An 8,585-nucleotide genomic window follows, 5' to 3' on the forward strand; every position below is an offset into this window, starting at 1 on the left:
CTTCTCCACAAGAAGGCTGAACACCTCTGGATGGAGTTCCCACTCTCCTGGGTCCACTTTCCTTCTGCTTAAAAAGTCCGCGGCTGAGTTCTCGGCTCCTTTTATATGAAAGGCCGATAGGGACTTTGTTGTGCCTTCCGCCCATTGAAGGATCCGCCCCGCCAGTCGTTGTAGTGGAGGATTCCTGGTGGTACCCTGGTGGCGAATGAGTGATACTGTTGTCATATTGTCTGAGAAGATCCTCACATGCTTCGCCACTAACCGTGTTTGCAGGCTACGCAGGGATTTCCATACCGCTTTAAGCTCCCTAAAGTTCGATGAGCTAGCTTTCTCGTGAACGTCCCAGGCCCCCTGTACATAACCGCCTTCAAAGTGGGTCCCCCACCCTTTGGCGCTGGCATCGGTCGTGATTATTACTGCCGGGTCCAAATTCCAATCGGATGCCTGAGACAGGTTGTCCGACGACACCCACCAACGGAGTGAAGCTCTGGCTTCCGCAGAAATAGGGATTGTCTGATCAAGCGAAGCCTGCAACTTGTCCCAATTCTGGAGAATTAGTGACTGGAGTCCGCGACTATGGAACTGGGCCCAGGGGACCACGCCGATGCACGAAGTCATTAGTCCCAGGATCCGCATTGCGTCTCTTATCGTTACCCTATGTTTTTTATAGAGGTTGGAACATTCCTCTATGATAAGATGTTTTCTTAGGGGAGGAATGGACGAATTTTGTAGACTGGAATCCAGGATGACACCCAGGAATTTCTTCCTGGTTTCTGGCTCCATGTTGGATTTTGACTCGTTAATAATCCAGCCAAGCTCCTTAAATAATTGCAATGTGGACTCCAAGTGTGATCTCAGAGTGGACGGGGAATCTGCCATCAATAGGAAGTCGTCCAAGTAGGGGATGATCATGACACCCTGATTTCGTAAGAAGGCCACCATTTCTATCACGACCTTGGAAAAAATTCGCGGAGCCGAGGAGATTCCAAATGGGAGGCAGACGAACTGAAAGTGGCAGATTTCCCCCTCCACCCTCAGCGCAAACCTCAGGAACTTTTGTGAGTTGGCGTAAATAGGGATGTGAAAATAGGCATCCTTAAGGTCTATTGTAGCCATTACGTTATCTCTGGCAATTAGAGGAGTTGCAGTTCTAATGGTTTCCATTTTGAATTTCGTATATTCAATGAATCTATTCAGTTGTTTGAGATTGATAATGGTGCGGTGGGAGCCATCTGGTTTGGGAACCAGAAAGAGGGGGGAATAGAAACCTTTTCCCTGTTCCTTCTTGGGGACCAGGATAACCGCGCCGAGACCCTGCAGGTTCCGTACGCCCTCCAACAGAGCCTGTTCTAGGCCTGGAGACTGGGTTGGGGTTATCATAAATCTGTCCAGGGGGCGGGATAGTAGCTCGATCCTGTACCCCTCCGCCACTAGGTGCAGTACCCACTCGTTAGTTGTAATACTACGCCAGCTATTGGAACAGCGAGCCAGTATACCCCCTACCGGGCCCGAAAGTATGGGCTGAGGGACAAAAGTTAAAGTCTTACCCCTTCCGCCCTTCGGATAAGACCATCTTCCGGCCTTCCCCTTCCCGGCGTACATGGACGAGGGATGAGGAGTGAAGGGTCTCTTGGGTGGTCTGGTGGCAGGCAGTCCGTGACTCTTGTCAGCTGCTTTCTCCAGCAGACGATCCAGGTCTGGTCCAAATATGCGCCCGCCCCGGAACGGTAGGGTACATAGCCTATTTTTGGAAGCTGAGTCCCCCGACCACTCTTTTACCCACACTGCCCTTCTGGCGGTGTTCGATAGTGCTGCCATGCGGGCTCCGAAGCGGACTGTTTCCATTGAAGCATCCGCCAGAAACCCTGTTGCCATCCGTAGCAGAGGGATGCCACTTGCGAACTCCTCCCTAGGGGCTTTTTGGTCGACTAGGGCTGCGAATTGGTCCAACGAGATTGCCATGGAACGAGCCACGGAAGTGGCCGCGATGTTGGATTTCATGATCAGACCGGAGGTAGACCAGGCTTTACGCATGGTTGTGTCCACCTTATGGTCCAACGGGTTCTTTAAGTGGGACGTATCCTCAAAGAGTAATCTGGACTTTCTGGATACCATGGCAATTGCCGCATCGACTTTTGGTATCTCGTCCAAAAAGGACACCTCATCTCCCGGAAATAAAAGGCATTCTTTGAATTCCCTAGGGATTAGCGGAGCCTGATCCACGCTCTCCCACTCATTTAGAATCAGCTGCTTGAGCGTGGCGTTTACGGGGAATGAAGATTTCCGTTGCGGGAGTAACCCCGCGAACATATCCTCCTGGACTGTGCGGGGTTGCTGCACGTCTTCCTCCACCTGCATGGTTCTGCGTACAGCTTTTAGCAGTTGATCCATGTCTGAGGTAGAAAAAAGATATTTTTTGTCCTCCTGCGTCACTTCCCCGTCAAAATCCATATTTTCCGCTATGTCGGAGTCGGACTCAGACACCGCCGGAACCGACCTGCGTGTAACCCCGGAAGGCCCAGGTTGGAGGTCCGAGAGGGAGGACTGCACTTCTTCCCGGACGACTGACCGAATTTCGGCCATAAGGGAAGTTTTTTCCTCCTGCATAACTTTTGCGGAACAGGTAGCACATAACGTTTTTGTGCAGGAGTCGTCGAGTTTGGTTAGACATACTGGACATTTTTTACTCCTTCGTCTAGCCTCCCTCGGTTTTTGAGTATCCCTGTCCTGTAAGACAAGGGAAACTCTGTTAGTCGGGAAGTGTATGTAGTGCAGGTGTAGGTTGGTCCACCGGACCACTTACAGTTTGGAGGGTCTCTGGGTCCTCTCTGGCCGACATCTTGCGTCTTGCAGGAACGCTTCCTGTACTTAGGATCGTTCCTTAGCGTGGAGAAACACCACCAGCTGATGCAGGGGCAGCAGATTTTTAAATTCGGCACCGGCCGCGCCAGGCCACGCCCCATTCGCAGGCCACGCCCCCTTTGCGGAGCGTCTGATGTCACCGTGCTGTATTCCGCCGAGACCACGCCCCCTGGAGCGCTCCTGTCGGCCCTGGACCCGGAGATGGCGGCCGCCGCCTGAAATGACGGCCGCAGTGGTGCCGGCAGCCCGTACTTGGACCCCGGCCCACGCAGTCCCCGGAAAGCGCCCAGATGGGGTCCTTCCCACTGGGGTTGCCGGGGCTGCCAGAAGAAAAACGCCGCCGCTTCGCCGGTAAGTCCTCCTCCGGCATGGGACAGCGTCGCTGGAGCTCTGCCGTTGCTGTCCTGAAGGGACAGGAAAAACACTGGTGTTGGTGGAGGGGAGGTTCTTTTTATACTCTGCCTCTTCCTGTCCCTTCAGGTCAGCAGGTGAGCAACCTCCAGCGTATGCTGTCATGATGTCATGGGGAAATGTCATTTTTCCGATTTGCGGATTGCATGAGCTTGAAAAAAATCACAGCATGCTCCATTTTCTGCGGATTCCCACAGCGCTCAGCCAATCACAGTCAGCGCTCACCTGTCAATCAATGATGGCTGGGTGTTGCCCCTGATTGGTTATGGCGCTCAGTTAATCGGGGCAGCGCTTTCTGGAGGTGGGGATTTTTCAATCCCTGGCCTCCAGAAGACAGAAGACGTCTGCAGGGCCAGAGAAAAGAGCCGGACGGCTCTTCTAGATGAGTTAATATTTTTTTTACTTTTCTTTACAGCTAAAGAGGATTTTCAGGAAAGGGCTTATATTTCATGCCTTTCCCCGAAAATCATTGCTGCGGTGCTTTGCTGCAACCCATGGCTTTCAATGGGGCTGCAGCAGCGCTAGCCCCATTGAAAGCAATGGATAGCATCGCGGACCTCTATCACAGCTGTGACAGCTATGGCAGAGGATTCGTTCATCCCCGCCAGCCCCACTAAAAACAACGGGCGATAATGCTGCTTTTTCTTAGCGCTGTGAGTATGCAGTGAAGGCATCACAAATGACAATGAAACTATTGAAGATCATTGGTTTCATTTTCATGCGTTTTCACTCACTCTCGCAACGCAAAATAGCCTATCACCTGTGTGAAGCTGGCCTGAGTTGTATGCAATCATGTGGGCTGCAGCTGTCATTCAATACCTACAAATCACTCAGTAGCGCTACAAGACCTTTCAGTGTAGCTGTAGGACCCATTCGGACATTTGCAAGCCATATGCTGTCTGTCTACACAGTCCCATAATAAGCTATGAGGCTCTTAAAACAACTGATTCTTCACATGGACCGCACACAGCCATGCTAATTCAACCTTCTAATTGATGGTGACAGCTAAGGACAGTTCTGATAATCATGCAATTCCTTTATGTAAAAAATGTGTCTTGGCATTCCCTTAGCTTGTTTTTGCAAAAAAATGAAAATCAAGATTAAAATCAAAAATTGTCCTTAAGTTTGAAAAAAATACGAAATTGCAATTTTTGACCTATCGCCGAGCCCTTGCACAAAGTGTAAAAATTATCATGCTGCACATAGAAGCAGTTTATTGTGTTTTTATGTTTAGGAAGCAGAAATATTCGATCCCACCTGCTTGCATTAGCCCCACCAGCTGCCAATTTGAACACACCTACAACAGTTTTCCAATTTTTCCAGATTCACTTAAAGGGCGGATTCATACATGTGCATGTGGTTTTGCAAGTGTAACCTTATTTGGGGGTGGGTATATATAGTGACCCTTCCCAACAGGCTCTGGCGCAAACCCGTATGGCACACAGAGACCTGGTACCTTTGATAATTGAAAGAATGGATGTGATAGTGAGCTTTCTCTAGTCAGTGTCTCCATTCAGGATTGAGCTTTAGTGCTCTTGCACACAAATGTAGCGATTTTCGGTCGACTGTATCTATATATCCACAAATGGTCAATCATAGTTGCTAAGGAATTAGCAATCACCAAACAACAATACATAAAGCCTAGACCAGTGGTTCCAAACCTTTTTCAGCAATGGAGCACTTGATGTTTCCTTCACTCAGCTAACCCCAGGACTAGACTGGCTAACCCCACTCCCTACTTTTTATACCTTAACTCCCATCCAATCCTGAGTCAGGGGAAAGCTAACTATCCAATCCCTGCACTAGCTAGGGGTGATTGACAGGGGTGAGAGTAGTTAAGGGTGAGTTCTGCCAAGTCATGCGGGATTTGCTAGTATGAAAACACACAAATTTAACACATTATTGAGCACTTAAAGTGGTATACACACATTTAACATATTTAAAGACATATAATTTACATTACGTGGCTTTAACAATGCTGTGGGACCCCAACTCTAGGATACTACACGATGTGACCTGCATGAAAATGCGTCGCCCGTGTGAAAGAAGCCTACATGTGGATTTTGATGTAAATTGCCAGCCGAATTAAGCCACTTTCAAATCCATGCTAAACTTTAAAGGGGTTGTTTAGGATTAGAGAAAGGACCGTTTCTCTTGTCTATGGCTGTGTCTGGTATTAGAGGAGTTGTGTGATACAGAGTCTTTAGCAAAGCGGATCCTCGCCTGCATAATATACACTCATTGTCAAAAAAAAAAGCGCCTAGAATTGTACCTAATGCTGAGGCTACGAGAAGATATAGCTAAAGGAGATGAACAGGTGGAATCTCTGTGGGTAGAAATACAGGGAGAAAAAAATAACAAAATTCTGTTAGGGGGTTTCTATAGGCCACCAAAAGCAACAGAAGAAACTTAAAGGGGTTGTCCGGAGGCAGAAGTGAATTTTTTTTTTGCCCAGTCCCCCTTCTAAAGCAAACATTACTATGCACAAGTTTAAATGGCTTTTAATGATGGTTTCTACTCACCGTTCCAGCGTTTCAGCAACTTATAAAATTTCTTCCAAGGTGCACCGGGGTTTTCTCCCATGGTGCACCGCGCTTGATGGAGCCCGACGTGCGCGCTCCCGAGACGCCGGTCACGTGATTCACTCGATGACGTCATCGCGGGAGGCGGGGAACTCTACTGCTTGTAATGCCTATTCCAGCCACCCCATTGGTTGGACGGCACGACGAGCAGTAGGGAGGTGGAGTGATTTGAGAGGCCGTGCAAGGGAGGATTCAGCCACCACATGTTTCTCACTGACATTTTCCATAAAGAAGCCTAGATAAGAGCACCCGACCCACTCCCCGCAGCAAATAAACCCCTCCATCGAGCCCTCTATGTAGTCCCCATTTATGCACTGTCTCAGCACCTCCTATATACTGCCTATATACTGACAATAATCTGCCTGCAACCTGCCTACTTACTGCTTGTAATCTGTCTGTAATCCATCCAACAATCTGCATACAATCTGCCTACAATGTGCCTGTCATCTGTCTGCAATCTGTCTGCAATGTGCCTGTAATCTGCCTGCAATCCGCCTTTAATCCCTCAAACGATCGGCATACAATCTGCATACAATCTGCCTCATTACTGCTTGTAATCTGTCTGTAATCCATCCTACACTCTGTCTACAATCTGCATACAATCTGCCCACTTACTGCTTGTAATCTGTCTGTAATCCATCCTACAATCTGCATACAATCTGCATACAATCTGCCTACTTACTGCTTGTATTCTGTCTGTAATCCATCCTACAATCTGCCTACAATCTGCCTATTTACTGCGTGTAATCTGTCTGTAATCCATCCTACAATCTGCCTGCAATCTGCCTACTTACTGCTTGTAATCTGTCTGTAATCTGCCTGCAATCTGCCTGCTATCTGCCTCCAATCTGCCTACTTACTGCTTGTAATCTGTCTACAATCTGCATACAATCTGTATACAATCTGCCTACTTACTGCTTGTAATCTGTCTGTAATCCATCCTACAATCTGCATACAATCTGCCTACTTACTGCTTGTAATCTGTCTGTAATCCATCCTACAATCTGCATACAATCTGCCTACTTACTGCTTGTAATCTGTCTGTAATCCACCCTACAATGTGCCTACAATCTGACTGCAATCTGCCTATTTACTGCTTGTAATCTGTCTGTAATCCATCCTACAATCTGCCTACAATCTGCATACAATCTGCCTGCAATCTGCCTCCTTACTGCTTGTAATCTGTCTACAATCTGAATACAATCTGCATACAATTTGCCTGCAATGTGCCTGTAATCTGTCAAACGATCTGCATACAATCTGCCTACTTACTGCTTGTAATCTGTCTGTAATCCATCCTACAATCTGCATACAATCTGCATACAATCTGCCTACTTACTGCTTGTAATCTGTCTACAATCTGCATACAATCTGCCTATTTACTGCTTGTAATCTGTCTGTAATCCATCCTACAATCTGCATACAATCTGCCTACTTACTGCTTGTAATCTGTCTGTAATCCATCCTACAATTGCATACAATCTGCATACAATCTGCCTACTTACTGCTTGTAATCTGTCTGTAATCCATACTACAATCTTCCTACAATCTGCATACAATCTGCCTGCAATCTGCCTACAATCTGCCTACTTACTGCTTGTAATCTGTCTGTAATCCATCCTACAATCTGCCTACAATCTGCCTGCAATCTGCCTGCAATCTGCCTGTAATTTGTCAAATGATCTGCATACAATCTGCCTACTTACTGCCTGTAATCTGTCTGTTATCCATCCTACAATCTGCCTACAATTTGCATACAATCGGCATACTTACTGCTTGTAATCTGTCTTTACTCCATCCTACAATCTGCCTACAATCTGCATACACTCTGCCTGCAATCTGCCTACTTACTGCTTGTAATCTGTCTACAATCTGCATACAATCTGCCTACTTACTGCTTGCAATCTGTCTGTAATCCATCCTACAATCTGCATACAATCTGCCTACTTACTGCTTGTAATCTGTCTGTAATCCATCCTACAATTGCATACAATCTGCATACAATCTGCCTTCTTACTGCTTGTAATCTGTCTGTAATCCATCCTACAATCTTCCTACAATCTGCATACAATCTGCCTGGAATCTGCCTACAATCTGCCTACTTACTGCTTGTAATCTGTCTGTAATCCATTTTACAATCTGCATACAATCTGCATACTTACTGCTTGTAATCTGTCTGTAATCCATCCTACAATCTGCCTACAATCGCCCTACTTACTGCTTGTAATCTGTCTGTAATTCATCCTACAATCTGCCTACTTACTGCTTGTAATCTGCATACAATCTGCCTACTTACTGCTTGTAATCTGTCTGTAATCCATCCTACAATCTGCCTACTTACTGCTTGTAATCTGCATACAATCTGCCTGCAATCTGCCTACTTACTGCTTGGAATCTGTCTGTAATCCATCCTACAATCTGCCTACTTACTGCTTGTAATCTGCATACAATCTGCATACAATCTGCCTACTTACTTCTTGGAATCTGCATACAATCTGCCTACTTACTGCTTGCAATCTGTCTGTAATCCATCCTACAATCTGCATACAATCTGCCTGCAATCTGCCTACTTACTGCTTGGAATCTGTCTGTAATCCATCCTACAATCTGCCTACTTACTGCTTGTAATCTGTCTGTTTTACATCCAACAATCTGCCTGCAATTTTCCAAAATATACATATGTAAGATGGGAATGGGAAATAGTTACATTTTCCATAACTGTTATAGCAC

This window comes from Eleutherodactylus coqui, chromosome 3, assembly GCF_035609145.1.
Source record: "Eleutherodactylus coqui strain aEleCoq1 chromosome 3, aEleCoq1.hap1, whole genome shotgun sequence".
In the NCBI taxonomy this organism is placed as follows: Eukaryota; Metazoa; Chordata; class Amphibia; order Anura; family Eleutherodactylidae; genus Eleutherodactylus; species Eleutherodactylus coqui.